Source organism: Lepisosteus oculatus, unplaced genomic scaffold, assembly GCF_040954835.1.
Source record: "Lepisosteus oculatus isolate fLepOcu1 unplaced genomic scaffold, fLepOcu1.hap2 HAP2_SCAFFOLD_62, whole genome shotgun sequence".
Lineage (NCBI taxonomy): Eukaryota > Metazoa > Chordata > Actinopteri > Semionotiformes > Lepisosteidae > Lepisosteus > Lepisosteus oculatus.
This window is the reverse complement of record NW_027168171.1, coordinates 146,624-164,528: the sequence shown is the minus strand read 5'-3', so window position 1 is coordinate 164,528 and position 17,905 is coordinate 146,624. Positions and strand designations below refer to the sequence as shown.

Sequence of the window (17,905 nt, the reverse complement as noted above, 5' to 3'; positions counted from 1 at the left end):
AAAGGGACCCTTGTTAATTGGAGAAATCAATGATTTCAAATGAATTCTGTATGCGTTAAAAGACAGCTATACACAGAAAACATGCAGGACACTGCTCATGAGTGTGGAGTTCAGCCGAAACACAGTGCGTTTTTTCAAGCCATCTGACAAAGCCCGCCCACTGAAAACTGCAGCAGATCGTGTAAAGACGTTCAACTTTGTAACTACTGCACGCACAGGAAGCAGAATAAATTCCTCTTTTCAAACTGTCAAAGGTTTGCTTTACGAATGCCGCAGGACATCGCACAATCTCTTTTGAACAGGGACAAACGATTTCTTATGGGGTGCAGTAAGTACTGTTACTGTCACTGCTCGATACCGACGTTGGCCTACTATACCATGTTCAGCCACCGCTAGAAAATGTACAGCTCTAGCACCGGAGCAAGCAACAGGAGGGCCGACGTCAAACAGGCACATGTGTCAGACATGGAGAGCGACGAGAATGAGATTTGAACCCATGACTGCAGAGCACAATGAATTAGCAGTCCATCACCTTAACCACTCAGCCACCTTGTCGACGAAACTGGGCTGTCCGGACATGGGTTGGCACGCTCCAGATGATCTTTTTCTTTTTTTTCCCTCGTACTCGAGGGTCATTTTCCTGTTCCACATGTGATTTCAACATTTTCCTTGGGAGATGTCAAGCCAGCAAGCCACTGCTGTGGTTCAGTGGCCAGTGTGGAGTTCAGTGGCCCTGTTGTACACAGAAAGCATATTGAGCTCCTTGGACATGAAAAGTTCCAGATAAGAGCCATTTGTCATCCTTTCTCTTGGTGTCGATGTTGCTATTGTATGTAAAGGTGGCAACTTGCTCAGCAAGCAGGCGGAGCACACACCGAATGCAGATGTGTCTGAGTGGTGTGTCCAAGTGGCTGCAAAAGGACAGCACTCCTGGGGCGCCGTGGCTTAGTTGGTTAAAGCGCCTGCCTAGTAAACAGAAGATCCTGGGTTCGAATCCCAGCGGTGCCTTCTTTGTTGTGTCTTCTCGAACAGAACTGGTCCTTACAGACAACCGCCTACGGCTAGACTTAATTAAATGCAATTGTCATTTCCTGTCTTTAACGCGACTTGTTTTTCTTAAAATGGATGCAACTTGCAAAACATGAAATACAAGCCTTGCTAATCAGCGCTAGCGGCTGGCAAAAAAAAAAGAAGTCAGCAATGTTTTTTTCTTTAACCTTAACCCTGCTAATGGAGAAGGGTTAAACGACCGAGTCAATGCAGCTTAAACGATGCGCAAGTCGGGTTCTTAGCTGAAAGGGTGGTAAATCACACTCACCCCAGTCCTTAATCTTTTAAAGAGGATACAAAATTGAACCTAGTCGCCACATCACATACATCCTGTTCAATGATAAAAAGGTAACATCTATCCTCGCTCCAGAGTAAATCTCACGTTGAGGGCATCTTTTTTTTCACTTTACCGTGAGTCGGGCTCGGCTGCACAGAGGAGAGAGCAGACCAATGAGGTCACAGGGACAGGGGAGTCACACGCTGGCGGTTTGAATACGCGGAAGATCACTGAGGGATCCACAGTATGTGGACCCTCCGTTCGCCATCAGTCCGCACTCCGGACTCTGAATCCTGCCATCCGAGTTAAGATCTCAGCGGAACCTGAGGTGCAGTTCCTTCTTAAAACGTAATCTGGTGAGCATTTCTAGAATCGCACTTGTATAGATGCAGCCTTTAATGTGTTGCTAGGTTAAAATTGATGACTTCTTGTATTTCAGTAGGCAACTGCCCTCTTGATTTTGGATTTAATCTCTTTATTACAGGGGCGCTTTTATGAAGACAGAGTCATGTTCAGGTACTTTGTTTGATGGAGGAAGCTTATTTCGGACTCTGTGATCTGCTCACCTGGAAAGGTCTGCTGTACTACTACAAGAGAGAAGTAGAGTCTGGAAGAAGGGACAATTTTATGATGCTTTGGAAGATAATGTTTTTTTTTCTTATACTGAAAATGAAAAGTAGTTGTTTCTATATGGACTCAGTCTTTGGAATTTGTATATTTATATATTTCAGTGAACCCTCAGCCATTCCTTCTGTATTGTAATTCAATTTCTCTTTTAAAATTCCTTCCCCACTTCTAGGACCTGCAGTTGCTGAACTCCACAATGGCTTCTATTGGAAAGTCTGTGACTGAGACCAAGTAAGTGTTCACTTTTTTATGAAACCATTATTTATTTTGGAGCAATGAGCAATTCTTATATAAATGCAATAAAATCATTATGCTCAAACTATGAGAGAGAATTTTAAGGATAATTTAAGAAATCAGTCTTAGCTTGTTTCTATACACAGATGGTATTATTTATTTTCAAAGGAAACCCGCGAGGATTCCCCTGGTGTGCAAGATGTGCCTGAATACTTTTGATCAGCTTCCTGCTCACTTCAAGAGAGCGTGTATGAAGCATGCCACGGCAGAAGAGATCGGGATGGCCTCTCAACAGACGAGGGAGGACATGATGAATCACCTGAAGAACGGGGTCATTGTGGATTACCACAGAATAGAGATCAAAGGACACTTTGTGGGCTTGAAATACAAAGAAAATCTTGTTCTATGGTACAAGATAAATACAAAACTTAAGCTTTTATTTTAATTAGATTTATTTATAAAGCATAAGCAATCATTTATTACATTAATATATGTGAAAATAACATTTTAGTATCATACGTTTAGTATATTTAGTTCCTAATGCTGAAAGAAATGATCATAGAACATGACATCTAACCTTACCTGCGGTGTTTTTAATCCCTATTGCTCAATGCACGGTGAAAGCATTGCATACATATGTCTGACAATGAGGAATGGGACCCTGAGACAGTCATTTGCCTGTTTCACAAATGATCGTATTTTACTAGAGATTCTGTTTGGGATTCAGATGTGCATTCTGACAGCAATCCCTTTCAATAAATGATACGTTCTGGATGAGGTCAAAGGTGTTGGAACACTGTATTTAGGATGTGTTTGCAGTGATTGTGTGTCTTCTGCTTCAACGCAGTGATATATAGACGTGCTCCTGTAATTTATTGGTACAAGCCCAGGGCAGTGAGCAGTCTGAGGATTTATTTCCAGACGGCATAGAGCAGTGAAGCAGTGAAGTAGTGCAACACACTGGATCATTATATTGTTAGAATCTATTCTACTTAAATTATTACATTATACACAATTTGAGTTCATTTTAAAAAGTAAAAGGTAATGAAAGGAATGCATTTTCGTAAGAAAGATAATACCGATATGCATGTGATAATCTTCCTTATATCATGTAGTGCGTCATTTGGACACTTTGTGGGATTGAAATACAAAGAAAACCATGTTATATGGTACAAGATAAATACAAAACTTAAGCTTTTATTTTAATTAGATTTGTTTATAAAGCATAAGCAATCATTTATTACATCGCTTCTTGAATTAAATCTTTTGACGTAAGAGGTAAGACTTCTATTTTACATTTAAACCCATGTTTAGCTGTGTTTTTTAGATTTAACTGAACCAATTTCTGTGTGTGATAATGTCCTTGAATTCTGACAACATCACACTAAATTACATGATATAAAACAGCTAATGTTTCTAGAGATAGAATGTTTCTAGAATGTTTCTGGGATGCTGGGATGTTTCTGGGATGCTTCTAATTACTTTTTATTACCAGGGACAGTTTAATTCACCTTGTACAGTACTGAAAGACCAAGATGCTTTTTTCTAAAGTTATTTAACATTTTATAGAACTTTGTCTACTATGGCAACATGATGAGCTTGGTGAAACTTGGAAAAATACTGCTTGGACACTTATCTTAAGATAAAGATAGGATAAAGGTTTATCTTTTGCACCTACCTGACCCCCAGGGAAGGCCAATGCTTTCTAAGTTGATGGTTCCCTACAGTAGACTGTACCTTATCTTCAAAGGTAATGTATATTGACCCAAATCAGTTTTGGACTCCAATCTACTGACGAAATGGAGCCTATCCTTTTTTCAGGATTTTAGCATCATACGTTTGGTATATTTAGTCCCTAATGATGAAAGAAATGATCATAGAACATTTGGACACTTTGTGGGCTTGAAATACAAAGAAAATCATGTTCTATGGTACAAGATAAATACAAAACTTAAGCTTTTATTTTAATTAGATTTATTTATAAAGCATAAGCAATCATTTATTACATTAATATATGTGTGTAGCGGCGAGGCTTATTAATAAGGCAGAATTAAGTGTTCTGAGCCTTTCCAAATGAGGCCCCATTTCTCTGTTCATCTCTGTGGTGCAGCCACAGAGAGACTATTCATGCAGGGTGATTTAAGGTCCTAGGACAGCTCCCAAAGGGGGATGCACTTAGCTAAGCCTTTCTATCATGATCAATGGTCATCCATTGGCGCCTATCTGTCTAGGGAGTGCCAGTTGGACATCTGGACTGCATTACTAAGTGTCAGGACTAAGTGACTCATATCTCACCTTGATCAATCAATCAGGGACTTGTAGGGCCGAGTAACCCACGTGGGACTCTGATGCCCATGGAACTTTCAGCCAATCAATGAGCTGAAGTTCCTCCAGGTAAAAACAGGCAACACAGAGAGCCTGTGAGATTCAGTAAGATTCAGAAGGGAGGATTCAGAGGATTCTGTGGACAATTCTAAAGGGAATTCAAAGGAGAATTCCAGGGCAGGACGGCCCAGGAGCAGAAGGCTCCCAAGGGCAGGACATTCTCGCAGCGCGCCTCCTGACCATCCTGAGACTCAGCCCGGACAACCACGGAACGGCCAGTGTGTCCGAGTGCCAGAACTTTCCTTTGTTCTAAGAGTCTAGAGCGGAGGTTGCCAGAGAATAACCAGAGGATCCACCCGAGGTTAGCACCAGCAGCAGGCCTCGTGAACAGGTCGGAACTGTGGACAGCTGAATCACTATTCAGAACTAGCTCTTCATCAGAAACGAACCGGTCCTCTTCCTGACTTGCTCGGACCCACAGTCATCTTTTCTCCTGTGCACAAACTTTGCTAGTTAAAGCCAACACTAACTAGCCGGTCAGTGAGCATCAGCAGCGCAGCGTCGCAAGCCGCACAGCACAGCCTGGCACGGAGCCAGAGAGCGCGGATTGGACAGCAACAGCCTGCAACTGTTTCTTTGTACCCGCAGGAAGATCTGAATCCCCAAAGATTGGATGAGTATTCAACTTCAATGCATTACAGCTCGAGAATTCAATTGTTATCCCAACCAGTTGATATCAATTTAATTCCTAAGAGTTATGTACTTGTTTGAGTATCTAATGTAGAAGTTATAACCAAGTTCATTAACGAAACGGTCTTAATGAATGATATACTGAACGTATGTCCTCTTGATATGTGTAACACTTCGTAACTGACTGAATATATATCTTTTGTATTCTGATAACCCTCTTGATAAGATCTGTTAGGTTTACATGCATATTTTATGTATTAATAAATGTATCCTCGTGTATTAGTACCTGTGTGTGCGCGTTGTTTGAGTTATGTCGCATGGTTTGATTCTAAAGCCATCAAAAGAATCAACTTTGTGATTTACTGCTACAATTAATAATTGTCTCAGTAAATGCCCAAACCCTACAGAACTGGTGCCTTCAGAGAGCCACTACATTTAATTTTGCTATGGCAACATTACATATTTGGCGTCCCTGAGCCGGTTTTCTTACATTATTTGGCGTCCCTGGGTGGGCGTGGCAAGACTGAAATGAGTCAACCAAGCGGAATAATTCAATATAAAACGCCGCGGGTTTCATACACAACAATACGGTGTGCTGAAAGCCGAAAGAAAAAAAAGTTCCCCTTGCTCTTTAAGCAGTGCTTGATTGTTTTGTGATCTTTTGCGATCTATCGGGTTGATTGCATACTTGATCTTGTGGTTTTCTGTGGTAAAACTGTGATTTCGTACTTAAAAGTAATACTCTTTAAGTTTAAGGATGGTTGCTAAAAGGTCTGAATTCGAGTCGCTATTAAGCACTCTCTCTAGCAGCGACAGGTCTGACCACGATCTCTTCCATATCTCCGTCAGCGGAGAAGCTAGAAGGATAAATCTCCATTCTCTGAGAGAGCTAGCGAAGGACATAGAGAGATTTGACCCCGCAGTGTCAAAGAATAATATCGAGAGTTATATTCAGGACCTCAGGTATACCCTGCAGTATCTGCCAAACGCCACAGAACAGGAGAAAGTGTTTCTGGTCAGGAAAACTACCAGCAGAGCTGTACATGAGTGGATGGCTAGGCAGATGAAAGAAGTCTGTAATGATTTTGAGCAGCTTTGTCAAGCACTTATCGAAGAATACAGTGCGTTTATTGACCCGACTGCTGCGATAGCCGCCGCTCTTAACATTAAGCACAAGAGAGCAGAGTCCCCTCGCGAATATTACGAGAGACTTAGACGAACTTATTTTGCAGGGCGAAATGATGAGGGTTGCGAAGAGAACACACATTTCAAGGGTTTATTCATTGCGAATCTCCACCCGTCAGTCAGAAAGATGATCTTAATGCATACAGATGCACAGACCATGAAAATGACTGATATTAAGAGATTCGTGCAGAAAGCCTGGGAGTATGATGTCCAAAGTCGCTCTGAGCAAAAAGCTGTTAAAGTGACTGTGTTTGCCGTCAGAGCCAGCAGGGTTAATTCCCCCCTGCTCGAAGGAGCACAGGCTCCTGAGCTGGCTAAGCCCCGTTCCAAAGCATGCACACAGGACCACACCCAGCGTCCTAAGTGCCATGAGAACACCGGGGGAGGGAAAGGGCTAGATAAAGCTGAACAAAAGGATTCAGTAGCCACCCGCCTGGCCAGGCTTGAACAAGCTTTATTAGGACAGGGACAACCGCTCCCCAAGGCTGCCGGAAGCGTGAATGAGCTGATACTCTCCATGAGGAGGCGGAGACCCGCCCCCTCTCCCTCCCTCAGTCTATCTGATTGAGCAGAAGGGTTCCTGCCTGGATGAATTCAGCCACTCCCAAGTGAGTGCTGACTCCACCCCTGAAGTCACAGAGCAGGCAGTAAAACACAGAGGAAAAGCAAGAAGCTTTTACCTCAAGGCTGCCATGGGAGATGTCTTACACTGTGAGACACTGATTGACACTGAGGTTGAAAGGTGTTTGATGTCACACGGCAAGCTCAAACGGGTTGAAAAAGAAAAGGGCATGCGACTCAGAGAGGAACCTTTGGTGGATCACCAGAAAGGCAAAGTGTGGAAACAGGTCAAGGCTCCTAAGCCTTCTGTACAGAAGGAAAGGGGGGCCAAGAGGCAGACTGTGCTCACACAGTGCCCACCGAACACAGAAGCCTATGTGGAGATTCCTTCTGTTCCCTCTGGACAAGAAATAAAAATATTTCCTTGTTCCCCGGATATACAGGGAAGTCGTGTCCCGGCCAAGGTCCCAACAGCCTCCATGCCACAGGAGCGGTGCTCCAAGCAGCCGCCTGATCCACCAGGTAAAGCACACACCTTTTACATCCCTAAAGAGGAGCAGATCTCCCCACCTGGCGATGAAAAGGAGCTTTCCCTGTGCACCCTGGCACCCAAGAGGGGTCAGGAACACCACCCTGCAGTGGTGGAAGGGATCCAGATGGCAGGAGAGCAGGTTGGTGATGTAGCCCTCACCCTTAGCCCTGAGAGGTCCTCTATTAGTAAGGATCTGCTTGAGCAGCTGTCACAGGGCCACCGCCAGGTGCCCCTGGTGCAACATTCACAGGTTAGACAGGAGGTCCAGCTGGACGCTGAGACTACTGCGCTGTGGACACACCTGATCCCAGATGCCGATTCCCTCTGCTCTGACCCAGGGAACCTGCAGTCAGGTAACATTATTTCTCACAACTACCAGGTAGTGAGTGAGACTGACCTGATTGTTCCTGCCTCAACGGCAGGGTTGCCAACACACCCAGTCCCCCAGAAGGGACAGGGAATGAAAGCCGAGCCGGTTTTCTTACAGCCACCAGCTCAGTCTGTCAGTCTGAGTCTGACCAACAGTGGTTCAGCCAGACTGGAGCTGGATGGTCAAGTCACCCGCCTGCCAGTGCAGGACATCGCAAAGAGGGGTGTCAGAATCCCCGCCTGCACTGACATGGGCCTGGTGAGTGATAGTAAGTTCAAAGACAGTGAACTAGCTATCCCAGTGCTGGGGCAGCTCCCTGAACCCCTAGCAAGGGAAGGGGGGAGCGAGCAGGTGTCCTACACCCACGCCCAGCGAACGATTGTAAACATGCCGATAGAGGGATTCCTCAATCAGGAAGTGTGCAGGGTGGACCTGAACAGTGAGAATGGGGTAACAATCCCAGATCACTCAGGTGCTCCAGATGACCACTCAGCCGAGGGTCAGGCATGCTCTACCGCTGCACCACCCCCTGCAGGGTTCCTAGAGCACAGGCATGAACAAATCGAAAAAGCAGATGCCCTGGAAAAGGAGGAGCAGCATCAGCAGCTGCGTCAGATCTCCCCATATTTCCAGGATGTTGGTGCCCAAGATGCCACAGGGCATACTGTGAAAGACACCATGTACACGCTGCGCCAGCTTAGAAAGGCGACAGTCACTCAGAAGGAGATGACTGGGATCAGCCACCCGAAAAGACTTTTGGGAGGACTGATTGCTGCCGCCACTGTTGCACGTTTGCTTTTTTCTGGTAGGTTTGTGTGCTACTGGCACTCTCACCCTGACTGCCCCAAGAAGGCAGGGGTCAGAGATGCCGGAGGGTAGTGACAGACTGTATCGACAGCAGCAAAAGTTGGAAAGCTTAGGGAAAACCCTACAGGCAATTTCCTATGCAACAGGGTTAAACCTTATTCCCCAACCAGTGGACATGATTGTTGGTGTTATACAGTGGGTTTATGCTTGTGTGCAACAGGCCAGAATGTTGACACAAGACCTATTAAGGGAGCTTAGTGCCACTGTAGCTAGTCTAACCACGGCACGATTCCCAACCCACTTGATTCCACTCTTCTCAGTAGAGGAGTATGTGACATTAACCCCATCGCTCATAGCTCACCCAGAAGGCAATCCAAGATTGAATTTGGTTCCAAATCTTGAGATGGGTATGGCTACCAAAGCTATCCATTGGCTGTGTCTAAACGATTCACCAATGAAGGGTGTAAAGCTACTAACGAGCAGAGGGAGGTTAATGAACCCCATGAAGAGCAGGTAGGAAGTAAATGGCTGGTCAGCACACCACATTTAACTGACACTATGACTTGTGACAGGCATGATACAGCTACCACAATGCAGCTACCTAATCAAACAGTTTTCCTGCAAGTTCCCGAGGAGGCCATAGTACAGCATGGTAACTTAACACTGTACGGTCTGGAACCAGACAACATAAGACCAAACTTGAGGTCATGGATGCCTTCAGGTGCCACACTATTGAATTGGATAGAAATCCAAGAAACAGTAAGCCCTGAAGAGGTACAGGTAGTTAGTTTGCTTTAATGGAACAAACCTCCAAACCACCCAAGCAGATACCCAACACAGGTGTTGTGGTTTATCGCGGGGCTGGGAACAGGAACTGTTGTTATTGTAACACTGCTGCTGGGAAGCTGGATCATGACTGACAGTGTACTCTGAATGCTGTACTCTTGCATCAAAATGTAATCTGGGTAGCATGAATGAGTCAAAGGTAGCATGTCAAAAGAAAGGAAGTGATTTCTTCCCAAATATGTACTACAGAGGTATCAGATATTGACAGTGAACTTCCTGATGTGTAATTCCTAGACTTAGATAATGTCTCCTACCGTGTTTATACATACTCCAGATGTTATTCATCCTGTTTGTATCCAACGCTGGTTCCGGTATGAATTCTCGAGGAGTAATGTGGACATTTAAGATTAATGTTCTAATGGCAAGGGACATCACTTAACTCTGTTTTGTTTTGAAGGCAACAACGCCTCAGGACCTCATGACCTTCAAAAAGGGGGGATATGTAGCGGCGAGGCTTATTAATAAGGCAGAATTAAGTGTTCTGAGCCTTCCCAAATGAGGCCCCATTTCTCTGTTCATCTCTGTGGTGCAGCCACAGAGAAACTGTTCTGCAGGGTGATTTAAGGTCCTAGGACAGCTCCCAAAGGGGGATGCACTTAGCTAAGCCTGGCTATCATGATCAATGGTCATCCATTGGCGCCTATCTGTCTAGGGAGTGCCAGTTGGACATCTGGACTGCATTACTAAGTGTCAGGACTAAGTGACTCATATCTCACCTTGATCAATCAATCAGGGACTGGTAGGGCCGAGTAACCCACGTGGGACTCTGATGCCCATGGAACTTTCAGCCAATCAATGAGCTGAAGTTCCTCCAGGTAAAAACAGGCAACACAGAGAGCCTGTGAGATTCAGTAAGATTCAGAAGGGAGGATTCAGAGGATTCTGTGGACAATTCTAAAGGGAATTCAAAGGAGAATTCCAGGGCAGGACGGCCCAGGAGCAGAAGGCTCCCAAGGGCAGGACATTCTCGCAGCGCGCCTCCTGACCATCCTGAGACTCAGCCCGGACAACCACGGAACGGCCAGTGTGTCCGAGTGCCAGAACTTTCCTTTGTTCTAAGAGTCTAGAGCGGAGGTTGCCAGAGAATAACCAGAGGATCCACCCGAGGTTAGCACCAGCAGCAGGCCTTGTGAACAGGTCGGAACTGTGGACAGCTGAATCACTATTCAGAACTAGCTCTTCATCAGAAACGAACCGGTCCTCTTCCTGACTTGCTGGGACCCACAGTCATCTTTTCTCCTGTGCACAAACTTTGCTAGTTAAAGCCAACAGTGAGCATCAGCAGTGCAGCGTCGCAAGCCGCACAGCACAGCCTGGCACGGAGCCAGAGAGCGCGGATTGGACAGCAACAGCCTGCAACTGTTTCTTTGTGCCCGCAGGAAGATCTGAATCCCCAAAGATTGGATGAGTATTCAACTTCAATGCATTACAGCTCGAGAATTCAATTGTTATCCCAACCAGTTGATATCAATTTAATTCCTAAGAGTTATGTACTTGTTTCAGTATCTAATGTAGAAGTTATAACCAAGTTCATTAACGAAACGGTCTTAATGAATGATATACTGAACGTATGTCCTCTTGATATGTGTAACACTTCGTAACTGACTGAATATATATCTTTTGTATTCTGATAACCCTCTTGATAAGATCTGTTAGGTTTACATGCATATTTTATGTATTAATAAATGTATCCTCGTGTATTAGTACCTGTGTGTGCACGTTGTTTGAGTTATGTCACATGGTTGGATTCTAAAGCTATCAAAAGAATCAACTTTGTGATTTACTGCTACAATTAATAATTGTCTCAGTAAATGCCCAAACCCTACAGAACTGGTGCCTTCAGAGACCCCCTACATTTAATTTTGCTATGGCAACATTACATATTTGGCGTCCCTGAGCCGGTTTTCTTACATGTGAAAATAACATTTTAGCATCATATTATTACATACAGGTCTCTAGCTTCAACACAGTGATATATATATATACTCAGTGATTTATTGGTACATGCCCAGGTCAATAATCAGAATGAGGATTTATTTCCAGACGGGCTACAGGTAGTGTTGTGAAATACTTCAACACACTGGATCGCAGATTTAGACCCCCTGCACTCTTACTCCTTAAATACCAACAAATGCAGATATGTAGCAATCATATTGTAGCGGACACTCATTTGCCTGTTTCACAAATGATCATATTTTACTAGAGATTCTGTTTGGGATACGGATGTGCATTCTGACAACAATCTCTTTCAAAAAATGATTTTACCTTATCGCAGCTTTGCCCTTCTTGCCTCTTTGGAAAATATCTCCATCTTGTGGTCGTTGTTGGTAATGTCTAGACAACATCTCCATCTTGTGGTCGTTGTTGGTAATGTCTTCTTATGCCCTTTTTTATTTTAATTCTCTATTAGTTGATTCTAGTATCTCTACAATGGAGCTGAAAATTTTCCAGAAAGTGGTTGCAAGCCCGATATCATGCGAAGAAACTTCAGGATTCGGGGATCAGTCAATGGATTTTCTTCAAAGTTGGATTTTTGCACTCTGTGGACCAAGAGATGTTGTTCTATAATGTTTTTTTTTTCAAATTTAAAAATATCATTTTTTCATGGAGCTTTGAATGGGATGGATTCACCCTCCTTTAGCCAGGACAGAGCTCCAGGAGCCTGGGTAGGATTCTAGCTTTCTCCCCTTGCAGGCACCTGGCATAGAAGACAATATTTTTTTCCTTAAAATCTTTTTTTTGTGTGTTCCTTGTTGTTCCAAACTTAATTTTAATCACTTTTAATTAGAGATTTTATTAAAAATAGTGCAATAAATGACTAATTTCACAAAAATTAATGTAATATAAAACGGATGTTTTCAACTTAATTGTAGTGTTTTAGAAACTAATATGTCTTCAAAAATGGTTGTTTTTCACTCCTATGAATGAAAACTGTTGTTATATGATGTTTTTTTTTCAAATTTTAAATGATCATTTTTTCATGGAGCTTTGAAGGGGATGGATTCACCTCCTTTAGCCAGGACAGAACTCCAGGAGCCTGGGTAGGATTCTAGCTTTCTCCCCTTGCAGGCACCTGGCACAGAAGACATCATTTTTTTCCTTAAAATCTTTTTTTTTTGTGTTCCTTGTTGCTCCAAACTTAATTCTATTCACTTTTAATTAGAGATTATATTAAAAATAGTGCAATACATGACTAATTTCACTAAAAATACTAAAAGTAATATAAAACGGATGTTTTTAACTTTATTGTAGTGTTTTAGAAACTAATATGTCTTCAAAAATGGTTATTTTTCACTCCTAGGAATGAAAGCTGTTGTTATATGATGTTTATTTTCAAATTTTGAAAAAGCAAAGGATTCTAGCTTTCTCCCCTTGCAGGCATCGGACACAGAGAACCTCATGGTTTTCCTAAAAATCATTTTTTATGTTCCCTGGTGTTCCAAATTTAGTTTTAATCAATTTTAATTTGTTATGTTACAAACAGGGTAATAAAGTCTTAATTGGACTATAACTAATGTCATATTGTCTGCTACAAAACTGATATTTTCAGCTCTATTGTAGAGATTCTAGAATCAACTAATAAAGAATTGAAATAAAAAAGGGCATAAGAAGACATTACCAACAACGACCACATGATGGAGATATTGTCTAGACATTACCAACAACGACCACAAGATGGAGATATTGTCTAAACATTACCAACAACGACCACAAGATGGAGATATTTTCCAAAGAGGCAAGAGGGGCAAGGCTGCGATAAGGTAAAATCATTTTTTGAAAGAGATTGTTGTCAGAATGCACATCCGTATCCCAAACAGAATCTCTAGTAAAATATGATCATTTGTGAAACAGGCAAATGAGTGTCCGCTACAATATGATTGCTACATATCTGCATTTGTTGGTATTTAAGGAGTAAGAGTGCAGGTTTAAACCTGCGATCCAGTGTGTTGAAGAATTTCACAACACTACCTCTAGCACATATGGAAATAAATCCTCATAATGATTATTGCCCTGGGCATGTACCAAAAAATCAGTGAGCATATATATATATATCACTGGGTTGAAGCTAGAAACACAGAATAACTGCAAACACATCCTAAATACAGTGTTCCAGCACCTTTGAACTCATCCAGAACGTATCATTTCTTGAAAGGGATTGCTGTCCGAATGCACATCTGAATCCCAAACAGAATCTCTAGTAAAATACGATCATTTGTGAAACAGGCAAATGACTGTCTCAGGGGCCCATTTCTCATTGTCAGACACATGTATGCAATGCTTTCACTGTGCATTGAGCAATAGGGATCAAAAACACAGCAGGTAAGGTTAGAAGTCATGTTCTATGATCATTTCTTTCAGCATTAGGGACTAAATATACTAAACGTATGATGCTAAAATGTTATTTTTACATATATTAATGTAATAAATGATTGCTTATGCTTTATAAACAAATCTAATTATAATAAAAGCTTAAGTTTTGTATTTATCTTGTACCATAGAACATGATTTTCTTTGTATTTCAAGCCCACAAAGTGTCCAAATGATGCACCTTTGACCTCATCCAGAATGTATCATTTCTTGAAAGGGATTGCTGTCCGAATGCACATCTGAATCCCAAACAGAATCTCTAGTAAAATACGATCATTTGTGAAACAGGCAAATGACTGTCTCAGGGGCCCATTTCTCATTGTCAGACACATGTATGCAATGCTTTCACTGTGCATTGAGCAATAGGGATCAAAAACAGAATGGAAACAGACGTGGAAACCAACGAGGATGGGATTTGAACCCATGCGTGCAAAGCACAATGGACTAGCAATCCATCGCCTTAACCACTCGGCCACCTCGTCAACAAAACTGGGCTGTCCCAACTGGGTTGGCGCGCTCCAGATGATCTTTTTCTTTTTTTCCCTCGTACTCGAGGGTCATTTTCCTGTTCCACATGCGATTTCAACATTTTCCTTGGGAGATGTCAAGCCAGCAAGCCACTGCTGTGGTTCAGTGGCCAGCGTGGAGTTCAGTGGCCCTGTTGTACACAGAAAGCACATTGAGCTCCTTGGACATGAAAAGTTCCAGATAAAAGCCATTTGTCATCCTTTCTCTTGGTGTCGATGTTGCTATTGTATGTAAAGGTGGCAACTTGCTCAGCGAGCAGGCGGAGCACACACCGAATGCAGATGTGTCTGAGTGGTGTGTCCAAGTGGCTGCAAAAGGACAGCACTCCCGGGGCGCTGTGGCTTAGTTGGTTAAAGCACCTGTCTAGTAAACAGAAGACCCTGGGTCTGAATCCCAGTGGATAACCGCCTATGGCTAGACTTAATTAAATGCAAGTATTCATTTCCTGTCTTTAACACGACTTGTTTTTCTTAAAATGGATGCAACTTGCAAAACATGAAATACAAACCTTGCTAATCAGCGCTAGCAGCTGGCAAAAAAAAAAGAAGTCAGCAATGTTTTTTTTCTTTAACCTTAACCCTGCTAATGGAGAAGAGTTAAACGACCGAGTCTATGCAGCTTAGACGGTGCGCACGTCGGGTTCTTAGCTGAAAGGGTGGTAAATCACGCTCACCCCAGTCCTTAATCTTTTAAAGAGGATACAAAATTGAACCTAGTCGCCACATCACATACATCCTGTTCAATGATAAAAAGGTAACATCTATCCTCGCTCCAGAGTAAATCTCACGTTGAGGGCATATTTTTTTTTCACTTTACCGTGAATCGGGCTCGGCTGCACAGAGGAGAGAGCAGAGCAATGAGGTCACGGGGACAGGGGAGTCACACGCTGGCGGTTTGAATACGCGGAAGATCACTGAGGGATCCACAGTATATGGACCCTCCGTGCGCAATCAGTCCGCACTCCGGACTCTGAATCCTGCCATCCGAGTTAAGATCTCGGCAGAACCTGAACCGCAGTTCCTTCTTAAAACGTAATCTGGTGAGCATTTCTAGAATCGTACTTGTATAGATGCAGCCTTTAATGTGTTGCTAGGTTAAAATTGATGACTTCTTGTATTTCAGTAGGCAACTGCCCTCTTGATTTCAGATTGAATTTCTTTATTACAGGGGCGCTTTTATGATGACAGAGTCATGTTCAGGTACTTTGCTTGATGGAGGAAGCTCATTTCGGACTCTGTGATCTGCTCACCTGGAAAGGTCTGCTGTACTACTACAAGAGAGAAGTAGAGTCTGGAAGAAGGGACAATTTTATGATGCTTTGGAAGGTAGTTTTTTTTTTCTTTGAAATCGAAATGAATCAGAATATCAGAGCAAAAGACAAACTCTTGGTTTGGTTTAAAGAGATATGGTTTTAAAACAGACAAAATGTAGAAAACAGGTGTTTCTCACTTTTGGAAAAGAATGGACCGGGGGTATTTTACTAGTTGCAGTGCTGAGCTCACCGGGTTGCAGTCCTGCAGTGTTGCACCAGGGTCAGTGGTGCAATGGATAACACGTCTGACTACGGATCAGGAGATTGTAGATTCGACTTCTGCCTGGCTCGGGTCGTTTTTAAACGCATCAGGCTACTCCCTAAGTAGCCTGTGCTACTTACTGTATTGTAATCGTACCCAGTAAGAGATTTCCTTCATGTAAATGAACTGCACCTGACAGCTTTAGAAAAACACCTGGGCTCAGTACGGTGCTGAGAGCTCAGCGTTGCTGTTGTTCTAATTAGCACGCACTGCATCGGCTATGAACCCGAACTTTTCAATTATTCCGATCAGTAAGTCAACACGTAGTCCACATGAAAGGTAGAAATATTCTCTTGTCTGTCTCTTGTTTGTATAGAACTGAATGTCCCTGACAATGTACTGTTAGTTTTAATTGAAGAACGGCATTTGTGTTCAAATATACCAGACAAGTTTACGTAACTGCTCATGCGACACTCAGTTGTAATTAGTCAAGAAATAAAGTCGAACAACAGCTGCGGGTTTGATTCTGAACGTATGAGATTGCAGCGCCTTTTACTTCCATTGACAAATGATAGAGATTCGAAGAGAGATCCTTCAGACCAACAAGCAAACCCACGGCTATTTCGGTTTTCTATCTAGGCAACGTTGGTGTCTGCAATAGCATACATGAAAGCGTGATGCAATTTCTGTGGCTACATTTGTTGCACATCATGCACAGTAAGAGTGTTTCTAACACCAAATAAAAAGTCAACAATTAGCGATCACGCCTTCTCCTCAGTTAACCCACTGAAACCCTTGCTGTTAACAGTTCTTTAATGCGTGCTTTACGAGCACCTACATATCGTGTCGGTTCTTTCAGCTTTATTCATTAGGTTTTCAAAGGCATAAGTAGAGCACCAGAGGTGCGAACGCAGAATGTGTGGTAATCTGAAGAACTGCTTTCCATGGCAGCGGGTCCAAGCGATTTAGCATTTTCATAGTACCGGGAAAGGAGAAGCGGCACGTTGCCTTTGCCGCGCAGGCACAAGGCGACGTGCGGCAGACGCCGGAGTCGGCAAGTTCCGAACCTGCGCGGGGAAGCCCCAACGCATTTCGAGTCCATCGCCTTAACCACTCGGCCATGACAAAAGCGAGCTCGCTGCCGCCGCATTCCTCCTATAATCTAACACGGAGTGCGAAGTCGCTGCGGAAACCTTTTTAAAGTCGCTCTCCGTTAAAAAAAAAATACCTTTCACAAGATTCGTGCCGGCAGACAGACATGCCTCAGAGGGTTTAAGGCTGGCTTCACGTTCAAATGATGAAGTCCCCCAGTCCGGATGTCAAAATGCAACTTTGGCAGACAGAAAAAACATCAACAAACCACAAATGTGGAAAAGGATTTTACAAGCTGCACCACACTGCACTTTCCAAAGCATTTACATTCGTGTTAGACGCAGGAATTGCCTTTGATTTGCGCGCTTACGAACGCCATGGAAAACGAAACAAAACTAAAGCCCTCAGCTCCTGCACTTGATTATAATGCCGTTACGTGTCGAAGCAGGAATTTACGTCATCCTACCACTGCAACACGGGGAATAGAGGGAAATGAGAACAATCTACGAATTGTCTCTAAACAGTCCCTACAGTTGTAAGACGCCTGGAAGCGTGCACCCCCATCATTAATCTTTGCGCATCTGTGCAAGGTAAACTCTGGAGCAGTCTCTGAAACGGCTCAAAGGAAACACGTGATTGATTCCATGTGCATCTGGGGTTCATTTCTTATTTACATTTAATTCAAGGGAAAGGCTTGGGTCAGTTTCAGACGGCCTCCAACAGCGAGATTCAAGCGTCCCACCTTCAGCCCAATCTGCGCCGCCAGAACGCCAATGGCTCCTCTGGTCTCCGGGGTGCGGTTGTGACTCTGTAACCTAAAGTGTTGGTGGCAGACAAATGGAGACTAACAGGTGATGTCCTAGGACATGACTACATTGTGACACTCGGTGGGGATGGTG

The 17,905-nt window shown here is 43.3% G+C and overlaps 1 non-coding gene across 1 annotated transcript; it reads left to right on the top strand.

Moving 5' to 3' along the window:
• Nucleotides 1-934: 934 nt before the first annotated feature.
• trnat-agu (transfer RNA threonine (anticodon AGU)) lies at nt 935-1,008 on the top strand. Its single transcript has one exon. It is a non-coding gene; the product is annotated as a tRNA-Thr (tRNA).
• The last annotated feature ends 16,897 nt before the right edge of the window (nt 1,009-17,905 follow it).